This window comes from Giraffa tippelskirchi, chromosome 10 (genome assembly GCF_054371585.1).
Source record: "Giraffa tippelskirchi isolate mGirTip1 chromosome 10, T2T-mGirTip1v1.2.pri, whole genome shotgun sequence".
Taxonomy (NCBI): domain Eukaryota; kingdom Metazoa; phylum Chordata; class Mammalia; order Artiodactyla; family Giraffidae; genus Giraffa; species Giraffa tippelskirchi.
This window is the reverse complement of record NC_137284.1, coordinates 157,221,740-157,245,593: the sequence shown is the minus strand read 5'-3', so window position 1 is coordinate 157,245,593 and position 23,854 is coordinate 157,221,740.

Sequence of the window (23,854 nt, the reverse complement as noted above, 5' to 3'; positions counted from 1 at the left end):
CACATAGCAGTAGCCACCATAGCGATGCAGTTCTATTCGTAACCCTCACTGGGGTTGCCTACAGTTGACAAGGGAGAAAACTAATATAAGTTCTCAAGCTCAACTGGTTGGGCTGAGATCAATCCATAGGTTAAAAAAAGCAACCACGTCTTGTAGTTGCCTTTGCTATTTTGACCGCCGGGGGGATGCAAGATCTTAGTTCCCCCACCAGGGATTGAACCCGTTCCCCGCTGCAGAGGAAACAGAGTCTTAACCACAGAACCGCCAGGGAGTGAAGTCGCTCAGTAGCATCTGACTCTTTGCGACCCCATGGACTGTAGCCTACCAGGCTCCTCCGTCTATGGAATTTTCCAGGCAAGAGTACTGGAGTGGGTTGCCATTTCCTTCTCCAGGGGATCTTCCTGACCCAGGGATCGAACCCAGGTCTCCCGCATTTCTGGAAGTTGCTTTACCATCTGAGCCACCAGGGAAGCCCCAAAGACTGGCTAGTTAAGTGTCATGCCTTTGCTATTTTGTCCATGGAATAGAAGGCACTGGAAAATAAGGGAGGAAACACAAAAGATAACAAGATATTCCAGAAACCTTTCCATGAATTTCTATGGTTACACACGTAGTTTATCTGCTAAGTCATGTCTGACTCTTGGGATCCCATCTCTTGGGATCCCATGGACTGTAGCCCTCCAGGCTCCTCAGTCCATGGGATACATCAGGCAAGAATACTGGAGTGGGTTGCCATTTCCTTCTCCGGGGGCTCTTTCCAACCCAGGGACTGAATCTGGGTCTCCTGTATTGCAGGTGGTCCCCTACACTGTAGGTGGATTCTTAACCAACTGAGCCGCCAGGGAAGCCCACGGTTATATGTGCTAGTCCTAAATAGTTCAGTTGACAAGCCCTGTTCCACCACTGACCAGCTCTGCTGTCTTGGACGAATTACTTAACCTCTAGTTTTTCCTCCCCTGAAATGGAATATGGAAATGCCCTCTTTACAGAGCTGGAAAAGTTAAATGGTCAGCCAGCATTTAATAGCTCCTTCAACTGCTCCTCCGCACAGAGCACTGTGCTCCAGGGAAGGGGCGATGAACGAAAATAGCCAGGACCCTTCAGCAGAGAGTTTACTGCCTCTTTAGGTGAGAGTGTTGCCCACGTGTAAAAGAAAACTGGGGAAGGACTTTTCTCAGGAGTGGGATCCGTGGAGAGATGCAAGAGCGTTAAGGATGCAGGGGACACTTCAAGTCTACCTTGTTTGAACCTAAACTTCAAGAATCCTCTGAAGATGCATTGTCATCACTGCAGACGAGGGAGCTACATTCCAGAGAGGCGAAGAAGTTGTCCGTGAGCTGCTTAATTGTCAAATACATGAGGTTTCTGAAGTGCCTTTGATGCTGATTTCTCATTCTCATATTAGTTTCTCATTTAAATGCTTTCTTCTCTGCAGTCACCCTCTGTGTTTGTTTCCGTCTTCTAACTTTATTGAGGCTTTCAATGGCTAAGCCAAGATCTTTCTTGGTAAATGCCATCTTGCACTTGGAAACATACGGATTATTTTCAAATATCTACTCATTTCTAATGTAATTCTGCAGTGATAGGAGAACAGATTCGGTATGGTTTCAAAACCTTTAGACCATGACATTTTTGCACTTGCTTTATGTCCCTGGATATGTTCTAGTGTCTCCTAGTCTATAGTCTATGGTAACTTGAATAGAACTTCTATACTACTATTGTGTGAAAACTGTATAAAGCTTAATTACGTTGAATTGGTTCATAGTGCTTTTCGGGCCTACTTCATCGTTCTACAATTCTGTATATTCATTCTATTGATTTTTGAGACTTTGATATTGAACCTCCAATTAAAAATCTTTACTTAAAAAGTAATTGTAATATATAGTAGAACTATCTGTAACTTTGTTCTGTGGTTTCCTGTAAATGTGCTTTCATACTTTCATAATTTAAAAAAGAAAAAGAATTTGTCCAAGAGCACAAGGCTGGAGAAAACAGACTAGGAATTTGAAGAGATCCCTCCCATCACACCCTTCACAAGCCTGGTGCATCTCAGCAAATGCAAACTGTTGTCTCTCTCTAGGAATACTTTTGCATTTTCCCAGATTGCTATTGTGGCATTAATAAGAGAAGTGTTAAATCCAGCTACAGAGACTCAGGGTCAGCTAAAGGTACAGAGCAGAAGCCCGTCCAGGGGCACTGGTCTCCAAATGCTTGGTCATACGCTGCTCTAAGGAAATTTTGGACTTTGCCTGTATATATGTGTTTCTCTCTGTGTGTGCCTGCGTGTATACACACACACAAACATAGTTTTGTGTATATGCTACTGCATTAATATTATTCTCAAATATAAATGAATAAAATAAATAATATTTTTAAAGAATTCGCGTTCATTTCATCTATTAATAGAACAAAACACACTTTACTTTGTGACTGTGCTTTGTGATTGTATATTTTACAAGATCTTGATTTAACACTGATGCAGTTATTCAAAGGCTAGTATCAAATTTGGCTTCCTTCTGTGCTCATTTCACTACTAAACCTTGCCCATCTCGCCGAAAAAGATACTTCACAAAAGCTGAGATACGAAGAGCTCCTCTTCATTTGGTGGTGTATGTGTGTAGGGGGCTGATTTCCAAGCCACACGGCTTGCAGCATCTTAGTTCCCCCAGCAGGGGTCCCTGGACCCTTGTGAAAACGCCAAGTCCTCACCACTGGACCACCGGGGAATTCCCCTGAACTCTTTAAACGCAAGGATTCTTTGAAGTGCTCTGGGGTGAAACAACCAATGAAACGAAGTGTGGTACAATACATGTTCAGGGTCATTCCCCATCTCATTACAAAACTTTTGTGAAGACCATACAATTTAAGATAATCATGGTGTATGTGTGTCTATGTATGTATGTGTGCATATTATATACATATATATGTAATGAAATATTACTCAGTTATAAAAAAAGACAAAAATAATGTCATTTGCAGCAACCCGGATGGACCTAGAGATTTTAATACTAAGTGAAAAAAGCCAAACAGATAAAGACAAATATATGATATCACTTATTTGTGAAAAAATTTTTAAAAAATGATACAGCTAAACTTATTTACAAAACAGAAATAGACTGGCAGACACAGAAAACAAACATGGTTACCAGAGGGAAACCAAGGGGTAGAGAGAGAGAGAAATTAAGAGTTTGGGATTAACATATACACACGACTGGATATAAAGCAGATAATCAACAAAGACCTGCTGTATAGCACAGGAAAGTATATTCAATATCTTATCATAAACTGTAATGTAAAAGACTATGAAAAAGAATATTTATGTGTGTGAGTGTATAACTGAGTCACTGTGCTGTACACTTGAAACTAACACAATATTGAACTTTGACTATACCTCAATGAAAAATAAAAAAAATTTTAATAAATTGTAAAACAATAATACAATGTATAAAGCCACTTAACCCCGCGCAGGTAACCTGCCATCTTCACCAAGTGCTGAGAGCAAGGAGCCATGGAGAGGCTGTCAGCCCCTGGGGGTGGCCATGGCCAGCTGTAGTGCTGACCTGTGTCCACCAGGCTCTTAGATATGAGCAAAGCTTTGCTTGTATCTTTTTATATAAAAAGTATAACGGATCCGATCAGAATTCTGCTTTCCCTACAGCCTCGTGAATTTTCTTACATATACCCAGCTTGGATGTCCGAGCTGCAGGGAGGTGACAAGCCCTCAATGTGCTGTGAAAAGTCCCTGCACCAAGCCTCTGGCCTGTCACCCGGCAGGTGCCCCTGAGCAGGTGCCAAACTCCAAGCCCTGACCGCAGAGCCCCAGGTCTCGGTCCCTGGCCCCAGGTTGCAGGTGTGATGGCAGCGAAGCCAAGCCCTCGCCCCACCCATTGGGAAAGAGGGGAATCCCGATGATTTTTTATTTTGTTTTGTGTTGTTTTCTCATTAACTCAGGGGTTGCACAGAACCAAACTAAAAGGCTACGGATGTTTGATTCTGCAGCTGGACCTGGCCATTTGTAGGGAGTGCCTTGCAGTAATAGGGCTTCTCTGATGGCTCAGCTGGTAAAGAATCTGCCTGCAATTCTGGAGACCCCGGTTTGATCCCTGGGTTGGAAAGATCCCCTGGAGAAAGGAATGGCTACCCACTCCAGTATTCTGGCCTGGAGAATTCCATGGACTGTGTAGTCCATGGGGTCACAAAGAGTGGGACACAGCTGAGCGACTTTCACTTTGCAGTAGTAAGTGACTGAGAAAATCATTTTCAACATCCTCTATTGGTTTTTTAAATATGGGACCTTAAGCAAAGCATATAGACTCCGGAGATCATAGCAACCTCATTAGTGAGATGAAGGGGTTAAAGCAGGTGATCGTCTCAAAAAAAATCCTTCTTTTTTTTTTTCAAAAAAAATCTTTTAATTTTAATAAATAAAAAAGAGGCCAAGGACGTCCCTGGTGGTCCAGTGGCTAAGATGCCAGGCTCCCAGTGTTCCATCCCTGGTCAGGGAGCTAGGTCCCAAGTGCAGGCAACTAAGAATTCACACACTGTAACTAAGAGACCTCGCGTGCCGCAACTTAAAGAAAAAAAGATCCTGCATACAACAAATAAGAGCAAATAAATTCTTTTAAAAGTTTTTTGAAAGAATCCAGTGCAAACTATCTCTGGGAATTTATTATCTTTCATACATTTTATTTGCACCTAAAGCTGAGCGTCGCAGAATTGATGCTTTTGAACTGTGGTGTTGGAGAAGACTCTTGAGAGTCCCTTGGACTGCAAGGAGATCCAATCAATCCATCCTAAAGGAGATCAATCCTGGGTGTTCATTGGAAGGACTGATGTTGAAGCTGAAACTCCAATACTTTGGCCACCTCATGCGAAGAGCTGACTCATTGGAAAAGACCCTAATGCTGGGTAGGATTGGGGGCAGGAGGAGAAGGGGACGACAGAGGATGAGATGGCTGGATGGCATCACCGACTCGATGGACATGGGTTTGGGTAGACTCTGGGAGTTGGTGATGGACAGAGAGGCCTGGTGTGCTGCAGATCATGGGGTCGCAGAGAGTCGGACACGACTGAGCGACTGAACTGAACTGAATCCTTTCTTTATAAAAAAGCTAAGAGAAACTATTTAATACTTCTCCACAATCTTTTATCCACAGCCTTTAGTTCCAGCTGCCTTTCAGAACTTAGGATTTGGGGTTTTAGAAACGAAACGGTGCAGGTATAGCTCATCGGGTAACAGCAGCAGGGGCCAGAGCAGTGTTGTAATCAATCACGTTAACGTCTCTGCAGTGAAACACGGGAGTTCTCACGCTAAGTAGGATAAAGACTAAAAATACTCTCACATTGGTTCAGGTTGGGTTTTACAGCCTAAAAGTTTTCCACATACCAAACAAAAGCCCTTCTGTTTTCAGAGTCCTTTTGAACTTCAGAATTGCCCCAGGGGATCGCAACCCTGTGATATGTCCTCACTCTTACTAACCCCTATGTAACCACTGTGTGTGTGCGTGTGATGTAAATCAACCTATTAGTAAAATCCAAATGTTTCGCAACCTACCAGGACCTACTTGCATTATTCAGAATTTAAAGGCCAAAAACTCACTAAAATTGAAATGCCTCACACTCGTTCTAAGCTCTTCTCGCAGTTAATCTCTATCGTGGAAGAAAATTCAAGATGGTCTGACAAAACCAGCGTTTGAGATCTTTGCCTCTGGCTTTCTGAACATTTTCAGAATTAGGACTAAGTAGACTGGGGCTTCCCAGGTGGCATAATGGTAAAGAATCCGCCTGCTAAGGCAGGAGATACAAGAGACACGGGTTCGATTCCTGGGTCAGGAAGATCCCCTGGAGAAGGGTGTGGCAAACCACTCCAGTATTCTTGCCTGGAGAATCCCCATGGATAGAGGAGCCTGGTGGGCTACAGTCCACGGGGGTCGCAAAGAGGGGGACTGAGGGACTTTGCACACACACACGCCGCCATCCCTTGTTGATAATGGAAAGTGAGCATTAAGGTTGTGCGTGTCTGAACTCAATCCTGGTAGAAGGGGACATTTGAGCCAAGACCTACTATTCCTTGGTTCACTATTTGCAGACAGTAATGAAAGCAGAAATTATGGGACAGTTTCTTCCAGAAGAAGAAGATAAGATACTTCTTGTTTATTTACCTCTGTCCACATTTTCTTCAGGTTGTTTTTGCTTCATCTGAGTGAGATTGCTGTTGACACACTGAATTTCTCAAGGCAGTTTGCATGAATGTCATGCTAGAAATTTGGAGAATGTAAGATGCTGAAGACATTAGTTATTAGGAATCAAAAGTGGGGAGAGCTGGAGCTGATAAATATGCTGCCTGTGTATAGAAAATGAGGGCAAAGTATGCCTAGAGATTACAGTCCAGTCTACTTAATTTCTTTAAGTCATCTTAAGGCAGATATAAAGTATGTAAAGCTAGATTTGTTATTGTTTAGTCACCAAGTCGTGTCCTACTTTTTGCGACCCCATGGACTGTAGCCTGCCAGGCTCCTCTGTCCACGGGATTCTCCAGGCAAGAATACTGGAGTGGGTTGCCACACCCTTCTCCAGGGGATGGATCTTCCTGACCCAGGAACGGGGAGACACATGTATTTTAACTGACCATTTGTTGTAACAACCTGGTCTCACAAATATTGGAAGGCTGCAGGATGAACTAGGTTAATTTTCCATTATTTTCACTGTATTTTCTCAGGTCCCCTTCAAGTGAAAATCTTAATGATTTTAAACTCTTACCCCACTGACTCTTCAGAGGAAGAGAAATGAAAAGCCTTAATCAAGATGTGTAACCATGTAGGGGTCATTTATCCACCTCTCCCCTTACCTTATGCTGCTGTGACATCTAGAACAAAGATATGTACTCAGAGGCATTTTATATGTGTGTGTATATATATATACACACACATACACATATACATATATATAGTATATGTATTAGAATTTTATATATTTTATATTCATATCTGGTGATGACTGTGTTACTCAAAATATAAAACTTAGATGCTTCATGAAAATCAAAATATTTCATGTCTTTTGCTTCACTACATCTAGCAATCAAAACAGTCATTCCATTGGAGAAGAAAATTAAAAGGGACTGACAAGTCTTGTTCTCATGATTGTGCTTTATAATTGATTGATTGATTGATTGCTGTCAGCCATTGATATCACTCTCCTGTCGGTCCATGTCTTAGGTGGATAAGTGGAAAATTAGATTTGATTCATTAATATGACTCCTTTACTTACAAGGGTATAAGTAAAATTCAACTAAAATAGTACAGTGTTTCCTTAATTGAAGAGGCACCATCAATTTCTGCTTTAAATTAAGTGTTTAGGAAATTTAATGAGTAAAAAAATGATCCCTGGGGACTTCCCTGGTGATCCAGCGGCTAGGACTCTGCCCTCCCGATGCAGGGGACCCAGGTTCAATTTCTGCTCAGGAAAAAAAAAAAAAAATTTCTGCTCAGGGAACTAGATCCCCCATACTTCAACTAAGACCTGGACCAGCCAAATAAATAAATAAAACTTGTAAATGATACCTTCTAATTGAAAAAAAAATTTAAGTGCATGTGGTATGTGATAAATCACTTCAGTCGTGTCTGACTCTTTGTAACCCTATGGCCTGTAGCCCACCAGGCTCCTCTGTCCATGGGCTTCTCCAGGCAAGAATACTGGAGTGGGTTGCCATTCCCTTCTCCAGGGGATCTTCCCAACCCGCATCTCTTACGTCTCCTGCATTGGCAAGCAGGTTCTTTCACCAACATTGTCACCTAAGTGCATATTCCTGCAAAGCACCAAACATTTATTATAGCACCTTATCCCGTCCTTTAATCAAAAGTGAAGAGTGAGTCAAAGTACCTCCTCTTGGACAATAAACTTTCACCTTTCTGTTGCTTTGAAAGGACATGTCACCCACATTTTCATCCTATATCCAGGTTTTGGATAACTTTTTAAGTAGTCTCCCTCTTGTGAACAAGTAATATCCAAAGATAATTTCTGATGACAAGCAAAGGCTGATCTCCTTATGTTTAGTCTGATTGTTGCACGGTTGCGGCAAGAGTGTTATATTAATTTGCCAAGTACAACTCTCAAAATATCTGTGGATTGAAAGTAATTATTCTGTGCTTTAATTTGATTTATAAATTACTTGGAAGACTCTCCATCTCAGTGTCTGAAGCTTGAGGAGCACTTCAATTTTCTGATGGGAAAAAAAAAATCAGCAATTACCCATTGTTTGGACCCGAGTCTGTGTGTGAGTGTGAGTGTGTGTGACGGTTGCATATGCAGTATACTTGCAAAGACCAGTCCAGTGCTCATTATGCTGTTACTTAGGTAGAAGCCCTGCATTTCCAAAATTGCTGCAGCCTCCTTCCCTAAGTTCTTCCCTGTCTCCAGGAAAGATGGTCAGTAGATATTTGTCTTCAGATATCCCAAGGGCACCTCAAGTTCAAGCACATACAAGGAGATAAGTTATTATCTTTGCCGACAAACTAGATCTTCTCTCTGTGGGCCATCGTGGTTTTCCACATTGTTACCCAAAGTCAGATACCCAGAGTCAAGCGTGTGCTCTAGCAGAGTATAATTTTCAAAATGAGCAAAATCATGATTCTTAGGTAAAAGTAACATGAACACTTGTCACCTATATTATTCAACTCACTAACGAATGCAGGGGACTTCCCTCGGGGCACAGTGGGTTAGGCGGCTGCCTGCCAATGCAGGGGTCACGGGTTTGATCCCTGGTCAGGGAAGATCCCGCATGCAACAGGGCAACTGAGCTTGCGCACCACAGCTACTGGCCCACGTGCCTAGAGCCTGTGCTCTGCAGCAAGGGAAGCCAGCGCAGGGCAAAGCCCTTGCACCGCGACAAAGAGCAGACTCCCCGCGTCGCCCACCATGGCTAGAGAAAGCCCCCGAGCAGCAACGAAGACCCAGCACAGCTAAAAATAAATAAAATTTTGTTAATAATCATTCATGCAGGAAATAGTAAGATGTTCATGCTGGTGAGAAGACTGAATGACAAGTTAGGTATGTATAAGCAAATTAATGAAGAAATTTTAGGGTGAGATGGATGGATTGGATTAAAAACTGGCTAGTTCACTAGAGGGCAATTGAACATAACCTTTGGGGTTTTCTTTTTCCCTGGACTGAAATTATTTGCATCTCTACCAGATACAAATCTACAAGTTAACTTGTAATTTCTCTACGTCTGGGAACTTCAGCCACTAGTAAACAATGAGTTGAATAAAATATGTTCTGTGATGATCCTTGGGTGGGTTTTTGCCCTTGTAGGTCATGGACAAGCTGTGCAGTGTCCCTCTTTACCTTGTTTCCAAGTTTGGGATGATTGTTCTCAGCATCTCCTGACTTCCCCAGCTCCTACGCTCAATTCCTGATAGTTCTTCTTCTTCGGCATCCCTGAGAGAACACCCCCTCCGTTGACAGTGTTAGAAACTTGGTTCACATCCTTGTTCCCTTACCTTGGGTTTTGCAATCATTCTTTATAAATCATCTCCCAAATCCCATGCCACTTCCAGAGGGAAACTCAAAAACTCAATTCTGATCAAATAAATTGTGTATTACATGCTCAGTCGTGTCCAACTCCTTGCAACCCCATGGACCACACTCTGCTAGACTCCTCTGTCCATGGGATTGTCCTGCAAGAATACTGGAGTGGGTTGCCATTTCCTTCTCCAGGGGAACTTCTTAACCCAGAGACTGAAACCCGGGTCTCCTGCATCTCCTCCATTGCAAGTGGAGTCTTTACTGCTGAGCCACTGGGGAAGCCTAATCATATATTAGCCTAATTAAAGTCTCCTTTCACCTACACAATTGAACACCAGGCCAAGCATGATATGCCAGTGTCTCCAGCCTCACCAGCACTTCCTGGGTGGCTCAGATAGTAAACAATCTGCCTGCAGTACAGGAGACTGGGGTCAGTCCCTGGGTAGGAAAGATCCCCCGGAGAAAGGAATGGCAACCCACTCCAGTATTCTTGCCTGGAGAATCCCATGGACAGAGGAGCCTGGTGGGCTACAGTCCATGGGGACACAAAGAGTCGGCCACGACTTAGTGACTAAACAGTAACAAATCTAGCTTTATATACTTTATATCTAACACTTTCACTTTCCAGCCTCACTTCTTAACAAGCCTAGATCCTCTGTGCAATTCACCACCACGTGCACTTGCTTTATGTCCCTGCTCACCCTTGGAATCCTCTTCTTGCTCACATCACCTGCACCCCCCACCCCCTGCCCAACCCCAGATCTTCTGTCTTATTTTAATACTTATCTACTTATTCAAAACTCAGCTCAAAAATCATGTCCTGAGACTTCCCTGGCAGTCCAGTGGTTAAGAATCCAGGCTTCCACTGTAGGATATACCAGTTCTATCCCTGAGCAGGAAACTAAGATCCCACCTGCCGAACGGTGGAGCCAGCATCAGGGTCTTTTCCAATGAACTGGCTCTTCCCATCAGGTGGCCAAAGTGTTGGAGCTTCAGCATCAGTCCTTCCAATGAATATTCAGGACTGATCTCTTTTAGGATGGACTGGTTGGATCTCCTTGTTGTCCAAGGGACTCTCAAGAGTCTTCTCCAACACCACAGTTCAAAAGCATCATACTTCGGTGCTCAGCTTTCTTTATGGTCCGACTCTCACATACATATATGACTACTGTAAAAACCATAGCTTTAACTAGACAGACCTTTGTCAGGAAAGCGATATCTTGACTTTTTAATATGCTGTCTAGATTTGTCATAATTTTCCTTCTCAGGAGCAAGCATCTTTTAATTTCATAGCTATAGTCATTGTCTGCAGCGATTTTGGAGCCCAAGAAAATAGAATTTGTCACTGTTTCCACTTTTTCCCCTTCTATTTACCCTGAAATAATGGGACTGAATGTCATGATCTGTTTTTTTAATGTTGAATTTCAAGCCAGCTTTTTCACTCTCCTCTTTCACCTTCATCAAGAGGTTCATTAGTTCCTCTTCACCTTCTGCCATAAGAGTGGTATTATCTACATAACTGACGTTATTGATATTTCTCCCAGCAATCTTAATTCCAGCTTATGATTCAGTCAGCCTGGCATTTCACATGATGTACTCTGTATAAAAGTTAAATAAGCAAGGTGACCAAATAAGCAGCCTTGACATACTCCTTTCCCAATTTTGAACCGGACAGTTGTTCCATGTCCAATTCTAATTGTTGTTTCTTGAACTGCATACAGATTTCTCAGGAGGCAGGTAAGGTGGTCTGGTATGCCCATCTCATTAAGAATTTTCCACAGTTTGTTGTGATCCACACAGTCAAAGATTTTAGCATAGTCAATGAAGCAGAAGTAGATGTTTTTCTGGAATTCTCTTGCTTTCCCCATGATCCAGTGAATGTTATCGATTTGATCTCTGGTTGCTCTGCCTTTTCTAAATCCAGCTTGAACATCTGGAAGTTCTCGGTTCAGGTACTGCTGAAGCTTAGCTTGAGGGATTTTGAGCATAACCTTGCTAGCATATGAGATGAGTGCAACTGTGCAGTAGTTTGAACATTCTTTGGCATTGCCCTTTTTTAGGATGAAGATGAAGAAGAGGCAAAACTAATGTTACAGAATTAAGAATAACTCCTAGCTCTAGGTGGAGGGGGTGGGGTGGTGCCTTGGAAGGAACCTAAGAGAAGATTCTCAGCTGCACCTTGTTTTGGGTGGTGATGACTCCACTGTGCACAGTGTAAAAATGTATTGAGCTTTATATATTGAATGTATGTTATATTCAAAAAGGCACATGTAGATAAAAAACAATAAACTGAAACATACACTCCCACCATTTCCAATCCCCAGTAACCATACTAATGAATTCTCACTCATTTCTCGATTATCTTTTCCCTATTTACCCTACAAATTTGTCCAAAAATTGGGTTAAAGTTCTGTTACGAATTATCACAATCCTTCACTCTGAAATCAGAGTCCGCTGTTTTTTCCCCATCCTCCTTATGTATTAAGATTCCACGACTCACAAACTGAGCAAAAACAAAACAGCATTTCTAAGTGAAGTACCCAAGCAGTGGAAGCCGACAGAAACAGTCATATCTTGAGGTATCTTGGTCAATTACTGGCAGACGGAGGCTTTAGGCAGGTTCCCCCATTCTTCTGTGGATCTTTCTTCACATGCCTTTATGCTGTTCATCTATCTCAGAGGCTATGAGATTAAGTGTTAGTCACTCAGTTGTGTCTGACTCTTTGAGAGCCCGAGGACTGTAGCCCACCAGGCCCCTCTGTCCATGGGATTCTCCAGGCCAGAATACTGGAGTGGATAGCCATTCCCTTCTCCAGGGGATCTTCTCGTACCAGCGATGGCACTTGGGTCTCCTGCATAGCAGGCAGATTCTTTACAGCCTGAGCCACCAGGAAAGCCCCTCTTTTGCCCACCAATAAACTGTCTCAACAGATTAAGCGGGAAAACAAATATGAACACCCTTTTATAAAGTTTTTTTAAATTGAAATATAGTTCATTTACAGCATTGTGTTAGTTTCAAGTGTAAAGCAAAGTGATTCAATTATACATTAATATATATATTAATACTTTTTCAGATTCTTTTTCATTATAGTTTATTACAAGATATTGGGCACAGTTCCCTGTGCTCTATAGTAGGCTAGGCTCTTGTTGCTCACCTATTTTATGTATAATTTGGTATATATATTAATCTCAAACTCCTAATTTATCTCCCCCTCCCTCCTGGCAGCCTTGAACATGCTTTAGAAACCAGTGATGCACTTGTCAGATGTTAAGTTTTTGTAACTGGTGCCTATCACAGGGTAGAAAACAAAATAAATGCTCAATAAACAGTTGAATAATGGATTGGTTATTACTGGCCAGCCAGCCAAGCTGCTTCAGGAAACCCTAACAAGACACAAATTCAGTAGAACTTACTTTTAAACATTTCACTGTCAACACCAGTACCAAGTTGCCGATTTTGTTTAAATTTCCAAATCAACCTTACAACAAGTCTTCACAGGAGAGTCAAACACATGACCCATCTATTCAACTGGGTCATGGGGCGAAATGGGCAGGATTAAGTCAGAGAGAAACAAGCTGCAGCTGAAGTGTGGGTGGAAGGCTATTCTTTCCACCGACAGCAGTTAACGCCAGTAGAGAAGAAACAGGAGCAGCTGGTAGTCGTGTAGGGACCTCATCTAGCAGTGGACTCTTTTTCCATTAAGGTCAGCGTGACTCGAGCTGTTGACCGGAGAGACTCTTTTCTCACATCAAGGCTTTTGTTTCTTTGATTTCACAGTTCTTAACCTTTTAAAATCAATCACCATTAAAATTCTAGCTCTCCTCTGTGGTAATATTTAAATTGCAAGTTTTCCGTAAAAAGAAGAGGCTGTAAATTTGAAACTGCTTGAGATTCGATGTCCATTCAAAGAAAAGTTTCTTCCTCTTCCTTCGTCATCTTTCCTCTTCACCTCATTCTTCCAATTCTTACCTCCTATTACCTCTATTTCTTAGGATCGCCCATCCAACGTAAAAAGAGGTTTTTTTAAGTTATTGCATACTGATAATTAAGAGAGACTTTTAGCGTCAGCCTCTACCGTAAGCAGACAGGGGCTCTTCTGCTACTTACTTGGCCTTGCAGGATTTCAGCGACCCTGATCAACTCACACATCCTTGCTGTCAGCAGAGGGGGCTAACTGCCTCCCCGTCTACCTGAAGGGACGGTTGGGAGGGCAAGCGAGACAATACACGTGAGCATGTTTTGATGAAATGAGAAGGGTGACATATATGTCAGGTGCTCTGATGAATAATTCATGAACCAAAACACTAATATTCTCTAACCGGAGAAGACTGGTCTTGGATTTGAATTTTTTTTTTATTCCATTTAGTCTTATTAGAACATGGCTTTCACTAAAACCTGGAAATGTAAGGGTGGCTCATTCTCAACAAGTTGTTTGCATGCAAGGCACTCAAAAGTAAAGACTTAATATGTCAACAGAGACAATTAACTCATGGGTAAAGCTTATTGTACAACATCCAAAAAAAAAAGTTAGAACAAAAGGCTTTCAGTAATCGTCCCTGTGGAAGCCTTTGGGAAGGTGCTGATTGCCGTGGGGAATCAACAATCATTTAACAGGATTTGATGACATCAGTGTGAGTCACGCTAGTGTGTAAAACTAGCATGAGGTCATTTTAAGCTAATCAGATGGGTGGCTGGAGAAAGGTGCCATTCACTATTTATTACCTCCACTGGCCACAAAAGGACTGGATTTAGCTAATGGAAACCAAGGGCTTAATGAATCAGGCTAAATGAGGAGGGTGGTGGTAATTGTGTCATTAGGGCACTAATACTGGGAATCTGTCTACCTCTTCTACTGGCCCTAAGGCAACTCTTCCAAAGGTGATTCTATGGTCATTTAAAAAGCTTTCTGCTTTCAGCTGTAGATCCTTTCTTATTGCAGTCCCTGAAAATTCTGGGCTATGGGGAGTTTGTTCTGGGTCACTGGGAATGTTCGTTATGGGTCTGTAACAATGTTGGTGATACCCACCAAATTCTCTTCCAATGGCAGGTGTCTAATCAGCCAGTTGACATGACTACATGTCAGAATGTTTTTTTTTTAAAAAAAAAACCACTAAAGCTGATTTTATTGAATGGTTTCTGGAAACCTGTCTCATTTTCTTACAAGCACACACATTATTGCAATTCCAGTGAGGTGCCCTAAAAGGCGTATAAAGGGCTGTGGGGGAGGTAAAACCCAAGAATCAAGTCTCTTTATCTCTGACTGGTGGGTCAGGACCTGCTCTTCAGAATAGCTCTCATAGACACTCATAAGACAGGCTGAAATAGGGACAAGGGGAAGAGTTAAAAGGCTAGATGACATAAGACTGAGAAAATTGGTATGAGGGCTGGAAGAGTAGACTGAAAGAGATTTTATAAGATGATATAGATAGGGTGTGGCGGTTTAGTCATTCAGTCATATCTGACTCTTTGCAACCCCATAGGCTGTAGCCCGCCAGCCTCCTCTGTCCATAGGATTCTCCAGGCAAATAGTGGAATGGGTAACCATTCCCTTCTCCAGGGGATCTTCCTAACCTGGAGATTGAACCTGAGACTCCTGCATTGCACGAGGATTCTTTACCTACCAAGTCACCAGGGAAGCCCCCATAGATGGAGTAGCAAAAGCAATAAAAATTAAGGAGAACGTCAAATTTCAGTTTGCATATATGGGAAAGAAGTGAAATAAGGAACCAAAATGAAGAAGCGAGGGAAGAGGCATTTTGAAGAGGGGGAAAAGATGACTTGGGTTTCTAGAAATGCTATCTGAAAAGACGCAGACACCCAGGAAGAGAGAAGACGGAAAGGCAGGGACCTACACCCAGAATGCAACCTGCCCGCTGCAGCGATGCTCAGACTCAGATGGAGCAGGAATGGGGAGGGTCCAAAACCTGGGCTACCAATTCTAGGATACAGAGATGGCAGACAGCAATGGGATAAAACATGGCAGGAAGCAGTGCTCAAACTTGAGCATCCGTCAGAATCATCCCGAGAGTGTGTTCTGAGGGATTGCTGGGCCCAACTCCAGGGTTTCAGATTCAACAGGTTTGGGGTAGTGGTTCTAAAAATTGCATTTCTAACCAGTTTCCAGGTGTGATCTAGGGACCACACTTTGAAAACCACTGGTGTAGAGGAAGAAGTAGGGGCTTTACTTTTAGAAGGATGTGAGATCAATTTCCAACCCCATCAAGTTATCTAACCTCTCTAAGCTTCAGTTTTCTCCAGAGGAAAGTGAAGGAAAAGAACTACTGATCTTGAATATGAAGGGTATGTGTGTAACCTATTAATAATGTCTGGCATATAGGTGGTGTTCAGTGTGTGATCTTACAGGCAGGTAGGTAGGAGGAAGATAGAAGTGGCTGGTAGGTAAGTAGACGGTCATGTAGGAGAGCAGAAACCTGCCAGACACAGGCAGGGAGATGACAAGTTGTACAAGGAAGTCTGTGATCAAAAGGAGATGTGGGGAAAAAGGAGATATATCCATGGAAAACAGACTGATGGTTCCCAAGGGGTCAAGGGAGGGGGAAGGAATGGACGAGCATTTTGGGACCCACAGATGCAACTATTACATACAGGATGGATAAACAATTCCCCTATTGTATAGCACGGGGAATTATATCCTGTGATAAACTGTAATGGAAAAGAATATGAGAAAGAATATGTATAATGGAATCAACTTTGCCTTACAGCAGAAGTTAACACAGCATTGAAAATCCACTATATTTCAATAAAATACAATTAAAAAAAAAAAAGCAGATATGTCAGAATAGTAGCCTGAGCCAAAGAGCATTCAGCCCCATATGCTTCTTTAACTGATGCCTAGGTTTTCCAGCAGGGTCACTGACTGTTAAAGATACAGTTGGGGAGCAAGAATAAACATGGTAGCCGGGTGGGGTCCAGTAAGAGACGATGGGTTCAAACCGTGACGATGCCTGGGCTTCCCTGTCCGTGTTGTCAGGTGACCACGTCTTCAAAGGAAGACACACACTCCTAGTCTCAGAGGCTGGGGTTGGGGAGTAAAAGATGGGTCCAGACTACCATCACCGAGACCCTTCTCTTTTTCTGGGCAAAGCTTAGGGCACAGCATGGTGCTGAGAACAGAGAGTCAGGGCAGGAAGTGGGGAGAAAAGAGAAAGGTAGCAAATTCTATTAAAAGCAGAACCAACCACATGATTTGCAGGACCCAGTGCAAAGGGAAAAGGTGGGGGCCATGGTTCGGAAAGTGTTAAGAAGCTCAAGCTAGCATCAGCATGTTGAACCCAGTGGGGGACCATCCTCAGCGTGGAGCCCTGTGGGTACCAGCGATCATCCTCTTTACAAGACCACAGTATCCCTATCCTGCAGTATGTCTGTGGTACCCAGGGACTGGGTAAACAAGTAGCCTATATTTGCACACTCTGGAGCTCAGTTCACTGGCTCTGGGAAACTCTTAAAAAAGAAACTCCCAAAGAAAGAAAATCTCTTTACTCCCATGTATGGGTTGGCCAAAAATTTCTTTTGGGTTTTTCCATCGCATCTTATAGAATCCTTCAAGTGCAAACAGGTGGCTTAGTGTCTGAGGTGGACCTCTGAAGTGTTTGGGGGCGGGGGAGGGGGCGGGGAGGGTCCTCTGATACTCTAAGGGCTTCTCAGGTGGCTCATCGGTTAAGAATCTGCCTGCAACACAGAAGATGCAGGTTCCATCTCTGGGTTATCCCCTGGAGGAGGAAATGACAACCTGCTCCGGTATTCATGCCTGGGAAATACCATGGACAGAGGAACCTGGTGGGCTACATTCCATAGGGTCCAAAACAGTTAGACAGGGCTGAGCATGCATGCACGCACACACATACACGTGAATGATACTATAAACACTGAGAAAAGTGAATGCCTTTACCACAGCTCTGTGACCCCTACCTGCCAGGCTCAGGAAGGGATGTCAATTTGAAGACCTGGTTTGAACCTTGGTTGTGAAAATTCAAAAGTTCCCTGTTTTGGATCCAGTTTGTGATTAAACTGTGGGTAAATACACACTCATACCAACCCCAAAACCTCCGTCTCCAGGTCACTACGGTTCTGTCCTCCGATGTGAAGCAGTACCCATATTAGACACTAGGAGGCAGTGTTGTCTAGTTGTCTTGTGAGGCCACATTTCAAGGGCTTTCCCCCTCTGTCTCAGGTTCCACTCGCTAAAGGAGTTTGAACCCTTATTATAAACAGGTGAAGGAACGCTCAACTGTCTACTTCACAGCAGTTTAAATATATTAGCTTTATGAGGGACTCTGCCAAAAAACAAAAATGCAAAGACACCTCTGAGGGCCGGGTGCTGTTATTAACTCCACTACGTAAACCATCCAACCAAAAACCACAGGGTCAAATGCTGATTTCAAGACAGGATGAAAGTGATTCTGGAAGTGAAGAAAGTGAGAGTTAGCTGCAGAGTCGTGTCCAGCTCTTTGCGATCCAATGGACTGTAGTCCGCCAGGCTCCCCTGTCCATGGGATTCTCCAGGCAAGAGTACTGGAGCGGGTTGCCATTTCCTTCTCCAGGGATCTTCCTGACCCAGGGATGGAACCCAGGTCTCCTGCACGGCAGGCAGATTCTTTACCAACTGAGCCACTAACTGAAGGGTACAGGCTTTTTACCCCACCCCCACATGGAAGGCGGTGTAGCCCAAGGACTGGCTTCATGATTCTCATGGCCTGAGGCTAAACATCTCTCCTTTGTTGGCAAAACTAAATAGAAGTGATGGGAGATGGGAGAGAGGCTCCAAAGGGAGGGGATATACATATACCTATGGCTGATTCATGTTGAGGTTTGACAGAAAACAGCAAAAGTCTATAAAGCAATTATTCTTGAGTAAAAAAAATACATTAAAAAGAAAAAAACTAAATAGAAGCGATACTTTCAAGGCTGTTCATTTACCCCCACTGGGACCACAGATCCCTCCCGGTCCCACCTCCCGAAAAAAAACCGGCAAGGCCTGTCTTGTGGAAACACTCATCGAGTTCCCACGAGGGGTATAGAAAGAGCCGCGCACTGTTTTCTTCCGTCTCTCAGGATATTTTCCTCTCAGGCGATAATTCCTGTACCCAAATAACTATACATGATAGAGTAAGGAAATAATATAAATTACACAGTCCCTGACACACAATTTCCAGACCAGGTAGTAAGAAATCCCTCCAGACAGGAATCATCTAGTTTCACAAAAGCTTGTCCCTTGAGTAGGAAAGGCCTTTGGGTCAGAGGAAAGAACAGTAAGTGAGGCACAGCTCAGGAGCGAGGACAGCGCGTGGGTGCGTCTCATAGAGACGGTCTAGAGAGACGTGCGAGCCTGCAGCTTCAGTGACTCAGTCCCACCTGACTCTTCGCGACTCCGTAGACTATAGCCCACCAGGCTCCTCTGTCCATGGGATTCTCCAGGCAAGAATACTGGGGCGGGTTGCCATTTCCTTCTCCAGGGGATCTTCCCAACCCAGGGATGGAAGTCCCCTGCATCTCCTACATTGGCAGGTGGGTTCTTTACCACTGAGCCACCTGGGAAGCCCCTAGAGAGATGGGTGGGAGGGTGTCCTGAAGAAGCTGAATGTCAGGTTAGAAACGCAGAGTCTAATGGTGGAAATCAAGGGCCAGCTGAGATTTGCAGAAGAGAGCAATCTGAGGGACTTCTCTGATGGTCCAGTGGCTGAGACTCCATGCTCTCAATGCAGGGGCCCAGGTTCCTTCCCTGGTCAGGGAATCAGATACCGCGTGCCATAATTAAGACCCAGCATAGCCGGATTTTTTTTTAAAGAATGATTTAATAAGTGTCTTATAGGAGGAGGTGTAGAATAAAATGAAGAAAATACAAGCAGGAAAGCACTTAAAATAATTACCCCCCAAATACCGCTCAAACTAATTGCCCATGAATTCCCATTTCCTTACTTTGGGCTGTGTGACCTTGGGCAAGCTAATTAACCCCTCTGAGCGTGTTGCTCATTTGTAGCACGGGTTAATAAGATATGATCCTCACAACGTTGATGTGTAGATTACTTAGATCTTCTGTGTAAGGCACTTAGTACGTGGCTGGCGTATCCTAAGTGCTCACTAAACACTAGTTATAATGATATGATACAGACCATTGTATTGTGAGGAAACTGTAGCTCAAATAGATTGAAAAAAAAACTAACAAGAGGTAAACCTGGGACACAAACCAAAGTCTTCTGACTCAGATCCAGTGTTTTTCTTCCCTGCTCACACATTTTAAGAATTTGGGAAAGTCCTAAAATATCTCCTGCAATCTTGTGTTTTGATCTTTATGTCAAAGCACACATTCTTTCATAAATATAGATCCTGTTGAAGCTCGTTTTTCAAAGTTGTGTGGAAGAAAGTTGAATTAGTTCCTGCAGTTAAATGATTTCCAGTTCATAGAGATTTTATATAGCCGGGGATTTAAATTGTTTTTCAATCGAATCCATTTATTTGCATTTCAATAAAAAAACTTGATAATAATCTATAAAGTGGCCTAGTGGTAAAGAACCCACCCGCCAATGTAGGAAACATAAGAGACTCCAGTTCAATCCTGGGTCAGGAAGATTCCTTGGAGGAGGGCATGGCAACCCAATCCAGTATTCTTGCCTGGATAATCCTATGGGCAGGGGAGCCTGGCGGGCTACAGTCCATGAGGTTGCAGAGGCAGACACGACTGAACGACTATATGGAAAGTAATGGCATAATAAAGTCATAATAGAAAAAAACAAATCTTCCACAAAAGTGATTAACTCATTTTATGTAACTTCAAGCAAGCTTACTTCTCTGAAGGTTTTTCTTTGGCAAGAAAAGTATACGATTATTATAGTTCTACAATGCCCCATGAGGAATAAAGAAATTCAAAATACTTTGACTTGAGATGAATCAGGCGGTAAAGGGGTGGGTGAGGGGAAAGTCAGCGGCGTAACCAAACACAGGATCTTCAGCTTGCCACTCCACAGCCAATAAATCATTAGAGAAGAAAGGTGCTTTATTTGGAAAAGCCAGCGATCTGGGGAGAAGGAAATGGCAACCCACTCTAGTATTCTTGCCTGGGGAATCCTATGGACAGAGGAGCCTGGTGGGCTATGACCCATAGGTTTGCAAAGAGCTGGACACGACTGAAACAACTTAGCACGGCAAGCAATGCGGGAAAGCTGAATCAGGAGCTGAGTTAAACGTTGCCTAATGATCTCGTCTTTATGATGACGGTCTAAGGAAAACAGTAGAGATAAACAAACAGAAAAGGGGCAAAGGAGCTGCTTACAGAGGGTTTGAGAAGATAAATAAGAGAAGATCCCTGTCTTGAAATTCTTGCAGAACCATCCTTCGTGTAAGAGTTCAGCTCATTCTTTAAAGTCCTAGAAATCCAGACAAGGACTTGACCATTTGAAATGTGCAGAAATTTCCTCTTCAATTTTAGGTACAACTTGCTGTCAATTAGAGCACTCAAAACGGAACTTAATATAGAATTACATTGTCATTTGTATAAAAAAATAAAGGCTTGCATGGTGCTGGTTGAAAGGAAGGGGGCTATGTGCATGTGAACACACGTACAAAGCCCTCCTGGGGCAAAACAACAATGGTTCTACGGGGAGCAGACTGAGGTAGGATGAGAGTTACCTGCTCTGCATACTCTTTTGTTCTGCACATGTTTCTGTTGCTGTTTGTTTTAGCCGCGCTGCATGGCGTGCAGGATCTCTGTTCCCGACCAGGGATTGAAGCTGCCTCCTCGGCAGTGAAAATGCAGAGTCCTAACCACTGAACAGCCAGGGAATCCTGGAACGTGTTTTAGCACAGTTTAATAGTTTTGCTGACATTAACACAATAGTTTTTCTGACACTGATGGTGCTTAAGCTAAGTCTTGTCAATGAGATGATGAGAACGCTTTAAAAGGAATTCCCGCTTTGGGTAAGGCCCAGTTCGTGTCAAAGTCAGTACTTGGCCTTTGTATTTCTGGATACTATGAACGAGGTCGATGAGGCAGGGCGCGGGAACCAAGGCAAGTGGGAGCCCTTGATCGACCCCATTTCCTTCCAGGTTCCAGGAGGGAAGGGGTGTGAGGCTCTCGGGTGCCCGATAGCCCAGACCCAGCGGTGGTTATCAGAGGCAGACAGGAGCCTGCAAGCCCGTCTTGATTTTTTCCTTATGCCTTTCTGCTTGAACATTTAATCCCTCTTTTAGTTCCAAATCAGCACGGTGGCAGATATTATCAACAACCATTATCCCTGTCCTGAGGTAGTTGTCAACCCAGGGAGAGAAATAGGATCAACTCTGGGGAGAGGCCGCCTGGGCTTTGCCTCTGGAGGCTGTAATTGCCTCTGTCAGGAGAGGGATACAATTCCACTTCCCTCTCCGCCTGCAGACACCAGTGTGAAATTCTCTTCCCCTGCCCTCCTCTGGGGGCTGGGCCCTTTGAGAACGAAGCTGAGTCTGGACAAGAAGGAAAAGAAACCCGCCGCCCCAGTTACAAGGTCTCAGCGGATCCTCCTGGCTGCCACGGCCCGCTCCAGGTCTGCTGGCTTCCCCCTGGGCCCTGCTGACGGCCAAGGCCACCGAGCATCCTTGGCTCATGTCCACTCTGATGGGCTGGCCCTGGCCCTGTTGGTCCGATGGAATTCGCGCTGACCCCTGACTTGGCCACAGTCCTTCTGATGAGGTCACCTGCCTGGCTTGTGCCTTCAGCCGGGGGCCCTGTTCCCCCGACCCCCCAGGTGCGACACATGTCATCAAGGAAGCGGAAAACAAGTTCTGTCCCCCTTGATGAAACACCTGATTCCTTTATGCTTTGCCTAAAGAGAAATTTGCTTCAAGGGAAAAAATAACACATAAACGCTGAAAGTGAGCTTGCTTTGGAAAAAGGAGGATGTCTGCTCAGCCTCCTGGGGGGACCATTGCCTCTATCTGCATTGTTCAGGCGAACTCTACAGTCTGTGATGAACCAGTCTGTGATGAATGTCTGGTTCATCACCTTTATCTTGTTTGGCCACCTGCCTTCTGCTTCTCAGTTATTTAGAAAGTGTTTTAATAGCATTTTTACCAGTGAGTAAAGAGACAGAACATGGGGACTTCCTTGGTGGTCCAGTGGTTAAGAATCTACCTTGCGATGCAGGGGGTGACGAGGGTTCAATCCCTCGTGTGGGAATTAAAATCCCACCTGCTGCAGAGCGACTAAGCCTGAGCAGAACTGCTGAGGCTGCAAGCCACAAGCAGAGCATCCATGCGCCGCCACGAAGGAGCCTGCATGGTGCACGGAGATCCTGTGTGCTGCAGCTAAGGCCTGCCAGCCAAAGGAAGGAAGAAACACTAGAAAGAAAGAGAAGATGACACTTTAAAGACAAGGAAAGGCTTGCTTGTTTTTTACTCTTCGGTTATCTGGGAAGAATAAAATTTTACTCAGGATTGATTTGGATATCTTCTGAAAAAGGCAGACTAGATCATGGGAAACAACTCTTTCACTGAGAACATTTTAAAAAGCTGCACCAAGGGACTTCCCTGGTGGTCCAGTGGCTAAAATGCTGTGTTCCCAATGCAGGGGGCCTGCATTCGGGGGCCTGGGTTCGATTCCTAGTTGGGGAAGTAAGATCCCACAAGCTGCAGCTAAAACAAACGAGAAAAGATCCTGTGTGCTGCAACTACAACCCGGTGCAGCCAGATAAATAAATAAAGTATTAAAAAAAAAAAAAGCTGCACCAAATATATGAATACTTTGCGTAAAGTCATGGAGTGGGGGCGGCTACCTCACAGTATGGACTTAGGGGCTGAGATCTAGACAAGACTTGAACCCGGGGTGGAGCATCATCTCCAGGCCTATTGTTCTCCCAGGGCATTGGCTAAGTCCTGAGGAAGGAACTAGAAGCCGGAGAAGATAAACAGAGCTGCGAAAGCCGTGTGCCGGGACCTCCCCGCTTTGTACCCATCCCCGTGCCTGCAGTGAAATCCTGCATATGGCAGGCTCAGCACAGACTCAGTGACTGGTGAGTGTAGGTCACTGATACGAGCTAATCTAGCCTTCCTTCCTCCAGCATAAATAGAAAGTAAGACTTGTTTTAGGAATATGTGGTAGGTCCCAGCTAAGCTCAAACTAGAGCTCAGAGTATGGAAGTAGTCATCTGGGAATTCATTCCTGCAGGTGCCATATTGGCATGAATTGGCAAGAACAGAGGCCTTGGTCCTGGGCTAGTGGCAGATGAAGGCTAGGGAGAATGGGCAGAAGGAGGATAAATAGTAAGAATGGCTAGGCACAAGTCCTCATCAATATTTGTTTATTTTTATTGGAGTATAATTGATTTACAATGTTGTATTAGTTTC